Source organism: Equus caballus, chromosome 6 (genome assembly GCF_041296265.1).
Source record: "Equus caballus isolate H_3958 breed thoroughbred chromosome 6, TB-T2T, whole genome shotgun sequence".
Lineage (NCBI taxonomy): Eukaryota > Metazoa > Chordata > Mammalia > Perissodactyla > Equidae > Equus > Equus caballus.
In genome coordinates, this window is record NC_091689.1 from 96,694,685 (window position 1) to 96,705,725 (window position 11,041).

Here is an 11,041-nt window from a genome sequence, read left to right on the forward strand (position 1 = left end):
GGAGCCGTGTCTTGGAGATGGGCAGGCAACGTCAAACAGCAAGCGAATTGGGGAGCAGAGTTGCAAAATGGAGAAAAACGTGCGCTGGGTGGCCACACTCCAGCTACGCCAATTACCTTGTGATCTTGAAAGAGCTTTCTGAGTCTTAGCATCTTCATCTGTAACACAGGTTTAGTGATAATGATAATGTCCACCTCCTGGAGTTGCTGTGGGAATTAAATGAAACACTGCGTGCGGAAGCTTCTGATGAGGAGCCCAACACACAGTAGGTGTTCTCTGAGTGGTAGCTGTCCTGAGCAGCCATTCCTCGTATCATTCTGCTCAGTGAGGATAAGCTCTGAAGAAACCCAGATCTTTCTCCTGAGCCATTTTACCTCCTGACTCGGAGAACACCAGTGCTGAAAGGAGCATTAGACTTGAATCGAATTCTCTTTTCCAACAGATGAGAAGATGGAGGGTTGGAGCAGTTACGTGAGTTGCCCAAGGTAATAAACTGTTTACCAGGACAGTGAAACCAGATCTTTCATTTGTACCTTTCCATTTTAAAAAACTGTTAGGAGATAGAAAAGAAGAAAGCTGAAAAAGAAACAAAATTGAGACAACATCAGGCAGCCCTTCAGTGGGTAACTTAGGAACAGACCTGCCGCACGGCAGAAGAGCAGCTGGCGGTGGCGCTCAGCGGAGTCCCTCCCTGTCAGCGGGAAGCAGGAAGTATTCCTTTCAGATATTCATTCCATATCATCCCGTCCCTCGCCCGCCCGTGGTATTGTCTGTACTGAACAAAGGAAACTCGACCTTGGGAGATACACAAGAGAAGTTAACAAAAGGAAGGGAACCGGGATCTCGGGAAGCATATGGTAAGTATGCGATTAGTGTTGGTAAAAGGATCAGAGGCAAAAAAAAAAAAAAAAAAAAAAAGGGAAAAGTCTTTTTATAATACTTGAGTGGGTTGGCTTCACTTTCTAAAAGACTAGCTGAGAATTGAAAGAAATTAAGAGGCAGGTGTTCGACGGGGATGCAGACTGTTAGAGAAGGTGTATTGAAGTGAGCAGGTAATAAAGAGCTTTGAGAATGAGCCTTGAGGAAAACAAGTGTGTGAGTGCACATGTGCACACATGCCTATTTAGCTGAGTGTGCCTGTCTTCCCCTCTGCCGTTAATTTCAGAGCTGCCCTCAAAGGCAAGTTAAACTGTGTCCACTGTGCTATTTACGAGTGTCGGGGGAGGTTCTGGGGCATGACGGGAGAAGCGGTGGGAGTATGATGGGGCAAGGCACTTAAGGATTAAGGAGCAGATTCCAAACCGAAATTGCTGGGTCCACCTGCCACGCATTAATTATGCAACAATTACTGTCTGTTTAGTGTCACTGCTGCATCTTTTAAGAGAACGAAGAACTTTTGGGAAACATTTGACAAATCTACTCACCAAAGAAAGAAAAGGTTAGAATTTTGTATGTTTTTTTTAGCCACACATACTATTCAAAGAAACTAACTTGACCCCATTTGATAAAAAGACACTGAGTGATTATGGGGCGAAGAAACAGCCTAGACTTCAAAGTTTTTCCAGCGGTGAGAACACGCTCAAGTCCTGTTTGTTATTTTTCAGCACCCAGTGATGTTAGTCTGTACACTGTTTTGCAGAGATTTCCATTTTGAGTTAAAGAGGCCCCTGGTACAAATATGTAAAGGAAAACATGCAATTAATATTGTAAACTGCCCACTAACACCATCAGCTGTGACATCATACACTAATAGGATCGATCTCGAAGACCACAGGTCTTCCCGGAGACTCTCCCAACAGGAGGACCTCAAGTGTTATTCTTGTGAAAAGGGAATTGCCCCCAAATTGAGGACAGAAAGTGGACACAAACTACAGATGATGCAGAATTCCTGTGTAAACATGTAGTCACTCTGATGAGAGCTGCCCACAGCTTCACCTGTGGCCACAGCTCTGTATGTCCCCACTCATCGCCTGCAGGCCAGGGCGTCCGGTCCTCATACAGAAGGGGCTGAAGTCGGTGTTCTGCTCAGCTGGCGGCCGCCTTTTCTTGGGGAGACGTCCTTGGGGACAGCCAGTTTCAGGCTATCTTCTTCTACCTCCGAGTCTTGGAACTTTGATGGTGTTGGTCCTTTCATCTTCGCACAACGTTTGCAAGCTCGCTGGCAATGCCCTCTGGCCTTCATCTCCCTCAGCTCTTTTCACACACAGGATTTCAGCTCCGTGGGCAACTGTTAGTGTTTGTCCAGGAGCTGCTGGGTTTACAGGGCTTTACTGGGATTTTCTGTTATATTTACTTATGTGTTTGTCTGTTTACACCATTTTGACCCATTTCAGTCATTTTGGGGAACTTATATTTAGACACACACCCGCAATTAGACTTACGAGCACCGTTTCCATAACGTTTTTCATTAGTCTCTTCCATATTTTAAATTGCCTTGGCCATGTAAAGAAATATTGGATTCTTCCTGAATCTGCACAAATTTTGTCTTTCCGATTCCAGAGGCCTTGGGAAACTAACACACTGATTCTGAGAATTTCAAACTTCATGAGGTTCCTAGGAGCCGTTAGGGAAGATGTGTTCACTACGGCTGTTCCTTGCAGTTGTAGAATTTCTTTGCCCAGGTTTTCTTTAAAACTTCAGGAAATCAAAAGCCTAAAGGGAAAGATTGGAATGCCTCCAGGACAAGCCATCATGTACAAAATGTTCATTGGGGTTACACGGACCTCCTCAGAATGTCTTAAATCTAACAGCGACTGTATTAGACGTAAGATAACGGGCATACAGCAGGACATTGCTTCTCAAATTTTAATGTGCCTCTAAATCACCCGTGGGACTTGCTAAAATTGAGGAGCACAGGGCACCATCCCCTGAGATACTGGGGTGGAGCCCCCCAAATCTGCCTTTTTAATAAGCGCCGCAGGTGAGCTTGTCACGGAGGCTCGGTAAACCAGCTGTGGAAAGACCCCAGTTTCTGTGAGAGCCTCAGTTCTCACCGTCTTCACTGGCTCTCCCTTCACTCTCCCACTCCACAGAAACAGCTCTCATCAAGGCCACCAATGGCCTCCAAGTCCTCGGGTCCACGGTCAATCCTCCGTCCTCCTCTTGCTTGACCTACAGGCAGGATCAACATGGCGGATCACTCTGCCCCTTGAAACACTTTCTTCACTCGGCTCTTGGGGCTCATTGCTCTCGGTCCTTCTCCCTTCCTACTTCCTCTGTCTCAGTCTCCTTTGCTGACCTTATTTTCCTAATTTCTAAACCATGAAGTGCCCCAGGGTTTCAATCCACAGGCCCTTCCACTTCTCAGTCTACACTCACTTTTTCAATATTTTCATCCAGTCCACTGGTTTTAAACACCCTATTAATGCAGGGAATTCCCAAGTCCGTGTGTATAATCCACTCCACTGTCCTGAGCTCCAGACGTGTTTATCCAACTGCCAACTCAGCATCTCCACATGGATGTCTAATTGCATATATTGGACAAAACCCCTGATTTAGACTTGCCATCTCAAAATCTGTTCCTCCACTGGGGTTTTTCAGCTTAATAAGGACCACTCTGTTCTTCCAGTTACCGAGTCCAAAAACCTCAGTCATCACTTTCTTCACCTTCCACATTGAAACCATCAGCAAATTTCCTACTTGGAAATGAATCCAAATCCAGCCACTTCATGCCATGTCCCAAACTGTCACCCTGGTCTAAGCCATGGTCTTCGCTCAGGTAGATCAATGCAACAACCCCTAACTGGTCCCCTTGCTTCTGCTAATGCCTGCTCCCTGCTCTATTCTCCACACAGCAACAGAGTGACCCTCTTAAAGCACAAGTCAGGTCAAGTCGCTCCCCTGCTCGACACCCTCCACACCCTTCCCATCTCAAGGTGAAATCCAGAGTCCCCACAATGGCCCATATAAAATGCATTATCTAATCTGGGGCCACCTCTCTGACCCCTTCTTGGACCATCCCCCTCAGCCTGGGCACGAGTTTGTCCCTCCGCCTAGAATGCTCTTCTCCTGGATGGCCACGTGCTTGCTGCCTCCTTTCCTTTGGGCCTCTGCTCATCGTCATCTCATTCGAGGGGCCTCCCTAACTGTGGTGGGCAGTTTCTAAGATGGTCCCCGTGATCCCCCCTCCTGGTGTTCACACCCATAAATAATCCCCAACACTTGAATGTGGGCTGAATTTAGTGACTTGCTTCTAGCGAATAGAATTAGACAGTGGTTATAGGACGTCCCTTCTGATATTAGGTTACAGAAAGATTGTGGCATCCATCCTGGACACACGGACTCATCCTCTCCCTCGCCGCTCACTCTGAGGGGTGAGCTGCCATACGGAGAGGCCCCCATGGTGGGGACTGACGGAACTCTCCAGCCAAGAACCAGCAAGGAACTGAGACCCTCACTCCAAGAGCCTGAAATGAACTGAATCCTGCCAACTTTTCCAGCCACACTGATGCAACCCCCTGAGAGACCTTGAAGCAGAGACACCAGCTGAGCTGCACCCAGATTCCCAGCCCACGGAAGCTATACGATAATAAACGTTCGTTGTTTTAACCATTGTGTTGGGGTGATTTGTTACTAAGCAGTATGTAACTAATACACTGACCGTCCTATAGAACTTCACAGACCCTCCCAGCCTCCCCACCTTGTATTTCATCCTCCTCACCCATTCCTTTCTCTAGCACCCATCTCCAAAGCCTCACAAGTTATACGTTTGTTTGTTTAGCTCTGTCTCTACTACTAAGATGAAAGCTGCATGGGCAGGACATCTGTAGGTTTGTTCACTGCTGCATCCCCAGCACCTAAAAAATGTGTGGTGCATAGTAGGCACGCCGTAAGTATTGGTTGAACAAATTGATGAGTCTGAGTGAGGGAAGAGCTTTGTGAAGTGGTGAAAACACAGCTGAACTCACAAGGTTGTGGTGAGTGTACAAGGAGCAAAATAGGTCACACCTCTGGTCCTTAGCAGGCGCTTAACAAAGTGAGGTTCTCCCCTCCGAAGAAGCTTTCACCAAATGGCATTGGAACAGACAGAGAACTTTTTCAGACGGGGGGATAGCTCCTTTAAATTGAGATGTAAAACATACTTCAGTGGCCGTTTTAACCATGAGTCTCCCCTAGCTCATCCATGTCATTCAGGATGTCTGGGAGCAAACAACACTCCACTTGTACACGAGCCATGCCTTTAGTTTTCTAGATTGTTCTATGACTCCATCTCTTTTCAGCTTTAAGGACTTTGAGTTTGTCACCGAAGTTCTTTCAGACCCTTTTGAGCTCTGAATTAGATTCTCACTTGGAGAGTCATTCAGAGAAAAATAAAAATAGTTCCTCTGCCCCTCTTACTGAACGGCCTCCTAACACCCCACTGTCTTCACAACCGTTGCCAGACAATAAGATAATCCCGAGAGCAATAGCAGTTATTACCGTTTCAAAACCATTGTGCAGTTTCCTCTGAGCCGAAATGGTCGGGTTATATGATCTTCAATTACGGACTAACACTGTTCTCCGGCAGGAAGCAGCGTAAGCGGATCATTTCTGCAGAACAATAATGTTTAAAACTTTAATATTGGCCAAGCAATAGGAGCCATTTTCCTAACAGGATCGAACTGAGAATAAATGGGGTGTCCGACAAGCTGCACTGATGTTCCTTGAATCCCTCAGTGACTGTATTTTCTTCGTTGTTTTATTCCAAATCCAGCCCGGCTCCTGTGACATGAGAGGCGCTCAGAAAATGTTGGTGGATTAGACGGATGAAGAGGCAGATGAGAGAGTCGTTAGGAGCCCCTGGTGAGCGTCTGTTTGTCTCGTAAGCGCCTGATCTGTGCACCTGGGTCCCGCATCCTGGGAGGTCACCTCTTTCCTGCCTGAGTCACCTGATGGCCTCAGTCACCTTGGTGGTTAAAAAAGACTTGACTTTCAAATCCTGGCCTGCCACTTCCTACGTGAATGACGTTGCTCCTGTTGCTTAACCGCTGTCAGACTCAGTTTCCCCTCATCGGTAAAACTGGTGTATCACATTCACCTCATAGGGTCATGAAAAGGAGTAGATTAGCTAACATGCAAAATACCAGTAACAGACACACCGAGGCCGTCAATATATGATCGCTAACTAAACCTCGCCCCGTCTCCGTCACTAGGAGCAGAAACGTCCCACTTGTTCTGTTCTCTCCCACCCAGCTTCGTTTCCCGAGCCCCAGGTGAGCTGGCCCTGCGAGTCGAGAAACTCATGCACCAGCCAAGTATCTCCATTCGTACGTTTGCTCACTCTTTTTATTTAAATTTCTTTTCTCACAAACTGCTCTCAAACACATCATTTCTTTCGGCCTCACAACCACCCTGAACGGTTGGCAGAGCAGGCATTGAGGCCCTGTTTTAGAGATGAGGAAACCAAGGTGCAGAGAATTCAATCACTTACCCAAGGTCACACAGTGAGTGATGGTGAAGCGCGTCTCAGACTCAAGCCCAGAACCTTCTCATTATACTGTACGACCTCTAACAAGTGGACAGAGGCAAAAAAGCCAATAAAATGGCCCAGATACTTCTCTCAACCAACACCCTCCCTGAAGCAGCACAGGTAACAGCAGATCGTGGGCAGACAGCCGCTTCTGGAATCTCAAACCAGGGTCTTTAAAAGTGACCAGTGAGCGTCCCTGACCAACAGTGGGAGGTGGTGCTCAGCCCCCTTTTCTTCATTCTGGGAGTGAGGGGTCGTGCCAGCCCGGACCACGCCCCCAGTAGTTGCTAGCGGTGGCAGAGACCTTGAAGCTGAGAGCCAGTTTCTCCGTACACGTCACAAGCTGGTCTTACTGGTCCTATAACACACAGGCCTGAGACACCAAAGAAGGCGTCTCCTCTGACCCCTCACCCTCTGCTGCACGGCTAACTAGGTCCAGAAGGCAGAGTGAATTCATGATCACCGACCACCTATTAAGCACCGAGCAGTGTGCCAGCCTCTTTAAATATGTTGTCTCGTTCAGTGTCATTCTTAAACAGTCACTACATCCCTGAGGTGGGCAAGGTGGTACCTCCCCGACGTCCAGTCCCTCTGCCTCGGTAAGCATTCCAGCTTCTATCAGGGTGCCCACACCTCCTCCGCACAGTCCACACGGTCTAGAGAAGCTGAGCTGCCCTGCTGATAGAGGTGGGGCAGGTGGAGGGGGCTTACGCTGATAACAGAAGCCCGTGCTCTGGTGACAGTTCAGCGAAGGCGTTTGACTGAATTTGGGTCAATGGGAAGTTTGCTGGGGGTGTTGGAAAGAAGCTGATGCGCCCTCTCTCTTTCTCTCCCTCCTCCTGGAAGGTGTGGTCAGCTGATGGGAAGCCTGGAATTGCCATAGTCCTTCAGGGCAACCAGCCATCAGGTGGCCCCAACGCCACAAAAGGCAGAGCAATGGGGTAGGAAGAAATCAATGGTTTAATGTCATCGTATCAAAAAACCCGAAAGTTTCCCTACTTCTTAAATTTCCTGTTACCTGGGAGTCAAGTAATACCATTTACTTATTTACCTAGTTCCTAGTTACCTGCATTCTATTACTTGCAACACCGAGTCCTGACTATGTTGCCTGGGGTAAGGCCAGGCTGTTGTCACAAGGAGACCCAACAGTAACGCAGGGGCTTAAAGAGGTCAGAGCTCATTTCTCCCTCATGTAGTAGCAGGCAGATGTTCCACGTGGGCAGGCAGCTGTGCTCCATGTGTTCATTTAGAGACCCAGGTTCTTCCCAAGTCGTCGCTCTGCCAGCCCTATGGTCTTGTCCTCATCTCCACAGTCAAGGCGGGGTGTTTTGGGTTCAGCTTGTAGGAAGGGGAAGCAGCAAGGGGGTCATGTCCCAGAGCAGAATATGTCACACGGCCCTTCCATTAGCAGGGAATTAGTCCCTTGGCCACATCTAACAGCAAGACAGACTTAGAGATGTCACTAGCCATGTGCCAGCTACATGTCTATTACCACAAAAGAGAACAAGAATGGACTTTGGTGGACTGCTGGCCGTCTGAGCCACACTAACCTTTATAGGACCCATTTTACAGAGGAGAAGAGTAAGTCTGAGAAAACGTGCCTGAGGTCTCGTAACCAGTGAGTGCCGGAGCCCATCACAAGGCGGTCCTCACTGCCCCTCTCTGCACAGGGTAGGCTCTTCCTGCTCCTCCACGTCTGCAGTTATCCCCTCTGCAATCCCAGCTCTTGAAAAAGCATCACCCACCAGAAACAACACACAGGGCAAGGGTTGCTAACCCTGCTCTGTCAGGCGCCTGGTTCCCCACAAAGATCGCCAGCTTCCTCCTTCACTCCCGACCAGGACTGACTTTGTCCTCTCCAGGGGAGGAGGTGTGGCCGCAAGGACCGAGGTGACTGCCCCGGGTCTGGCACACAGAAGAGGTCTGCATAGTGAGCTCCAGCTGACCAACTGAGACAAACTGAGGACAGAAGCAGGGAGAGAATGAGTGGCTCCCGAAGGAGCAGAGAAAATGCATAAATGGAGGCTGGACGGCCACTGAAGTCAGTAACAAGAGAGGCAGAAAGGAATAGTTGAGGATGTGGTATAGATTGGGTGAATTTGGGTCATTTCAGATTTAATCTGCATCGGAGCATTTCTCTCATCAAAAAGATTTTTTGTTTACTAATTTGAATTGGTAGTGCATCTCCCAAAAGAAAAGAAGGGGTACAAAGTAAAAGAAGAAAAATCCTCTCTCCCTCCCTATGCCCCAGGCAGCCAACTCCCTCCACCGAGGATTGGAACATTACTAATTTCTTGGATATCCTCTCAGATGTGTTTCACGTTTATACAAGCAAACACACTCGTATCTAGTATAAGTATCCTTTCTCTCCTCTTTTGTTAGCCAATTTTCTGCACCTTAATTTTTTTCACTTAACAAAATATCTTGGAGATCTTTCAGTGTGTGCACTTAAAGAGTATCCTCATTTCTTACAGCTGCATCGTCTTCCATTATATGGATATGCCATCATTCATTTAACTAATTCCTTACTGATGGATACTCAGGTTGTTTCCAGTCTCTTGTATTACAAACAATGCTGCAATGATAACCCTCTGAACTTGTCCTTCCCTATGTGTGCAAATAAATCTGTAGCATAAATTCCTAGAACTGGCTTTGATGATTTTGGAGGATTTTCCCAAGTAACCATGGATCAGGTTGTACCAATTTATTTCCCCACCTGTCACGTATGAGAGCGCCTGTCTCCTCTCTCATCAACATATTGTGTTGCTAATTTTTCTATCATTGCCAATCTAATACATGAAAAATGGGAGTCTGTGTAAATTTAATTTCTATTTCTCTTATTATGAAAGCAGCTACCTTTTAATATGTTTAAGAACTATTTGTATTTCCTTTTCTGTGAATTTGTTATGCCCACATTTTTTTCTTAGGCCATTGGTCTTTCTCTTACTGTTTGTAGGTGCTTTCTATGTATAAAGGAAATTAGCCCTCATCTATTAAATGAGTCACAAATATTTCCCCTTTTTATAACTATCTTTTGACTCTGCTTGTGACGGGTTTTGCACTGCAGAAAAGCATTCCTTTTATTCACTCCCTGAAGCCTCTCATTTAACTGCGAGGAGCTCCTTGAACAAGCTAAATGTTGCTGCGCCCGTCAGAAAGGAGCACCGACTCAGGAGCACTTCACTCTTGACGGTTCTTCTCCTGTTTGATTCCAACCTTAATTGATCCCTGATAATGACATCGTCCCAGAACTCACCCTATGAACAAAATGAAACTTATAACCATGACTTCCAGCAGGAACAGAGCAAAGGAAGCCACGTTTCCTGCCCTTTGGCCTCCCAGCTAAGCCAGAGAGGAAAATGCTCTGAAAATCCCCAGAGAACGTCATTGACACATCAGCTTTCGTTCTTTCTGAAGCGACTTCCCACGTACAGTTCAATGATAAGAGTCCTCCTGGGTCGTTATCTGATGAATGGGCCTGGGCTGAAGAAGTCTGGGTCTGTGGGCAGGTTGTTAGATGGACAGGAGAAGAGGATAAAGAAGAGGAGGAAATGAATAACAGACATCTGCTGTAATGGGGCGTTTCATAGTGGGGATGACATTGCTCTGCCACAGGTGGGCAGATAGAGCTCCCCACGCAAGGGAGCCTGGACCACTTCTCATAAGGCCATGCGTCCGTCTCAGCGTGAATTCCAGGCCCCCAGAGATGGTGACAGCCGGGGTGGAGGAGGAGTGAGGCCCTGCTCAGGGTCTGGGAAGGAATGTAAGCAGCACTTCTCCAAGGTCACCAAGAAAATGTGCTGAGGCAACCTTGGAGAAGATTCTGGTTCCTTCTGCTTTCTCAGCCTGACCCACGGCCATTACTGAAACCCCCCCTTCCGTCTGAGGGGATTCCGACTCTGCCTTGCTGGACATTTCCGCACCCCCGATGCGGGAGCAGCCTTGGACTCTGCAGTTGCCCTGCCGCCTCTCCCTGCCTGGCCCCTTCCCCGGGCTGTGCGGCACCTGGCAGGGCGCTCCCCAGGCCTGGGCTTCTGCCTGGCTTCCTGGCCCGCTCCGGCGCCTGCTCTGCTGGAGCGCTGCCCTGAACTTCAGCCTCCTTGGCAAGGGCGCTGACAGTCCAGCTGGCCCCCAGCCACCATCCTGTTCCTCTCAGCAACCGGCCAGTGTCCTGTTTCACCCAGATGGTTCCCCTAAGACCTGTGCTGCCCTCTCTTCCTGACCACCAATTTTGTAGGTTTCTATTCTCCGGTGTGCAGTTTGGCCCTGCTGCGCCCCCTCCCTCCACTAGGTGGGACCCCACAGACATCCGTACCAGCTCGATCAAGCCCAGGTGCACCGCACAGGATCGCCAACCCCGCCGCTTTGAACAGGACTGTGTTTATTACTTAGGTAACAAAAAGTCCAGAGATGGGATGAGTCCAGGCTCGAGGTGTCAGGCAGGACATAGGTCTCATCTCTCTGCTCTGCCATCCCCCCACATTGTTCACGCGGCTCACAAGATGGGCGCAGCGGCTCTAGGCAATGAGTGGTGGGCTGGAGTCGGCTCCCATAGGCTCCCGAGAGCCAGTTGCTGAATTTGCCAGCCGGTTG

General features: G+C 48.3%; 1 long non-coding RNA gene across 1 annotated transcript; it reads left to right on the plus strand.

Moving 5' to 3' along the window:
• Nucleotides 1-317: 317 nt before the first annotated feature.
• Nucleotides 318-4,548, plus strand: LOC138924710 (uncharacterized). Its single transcript, XR_011439817.1, has 3 exons — nucleotides 318-857; nucleotides 1,361-1,438; nucleotides 4,243-4,548. It is a non-coding gene; the product is annotated as an uncharacterized lncRNA (long non-coding RNA).
• Nucleotides 4,549-11,041: the final 6,493 nt, after the last annotated feature.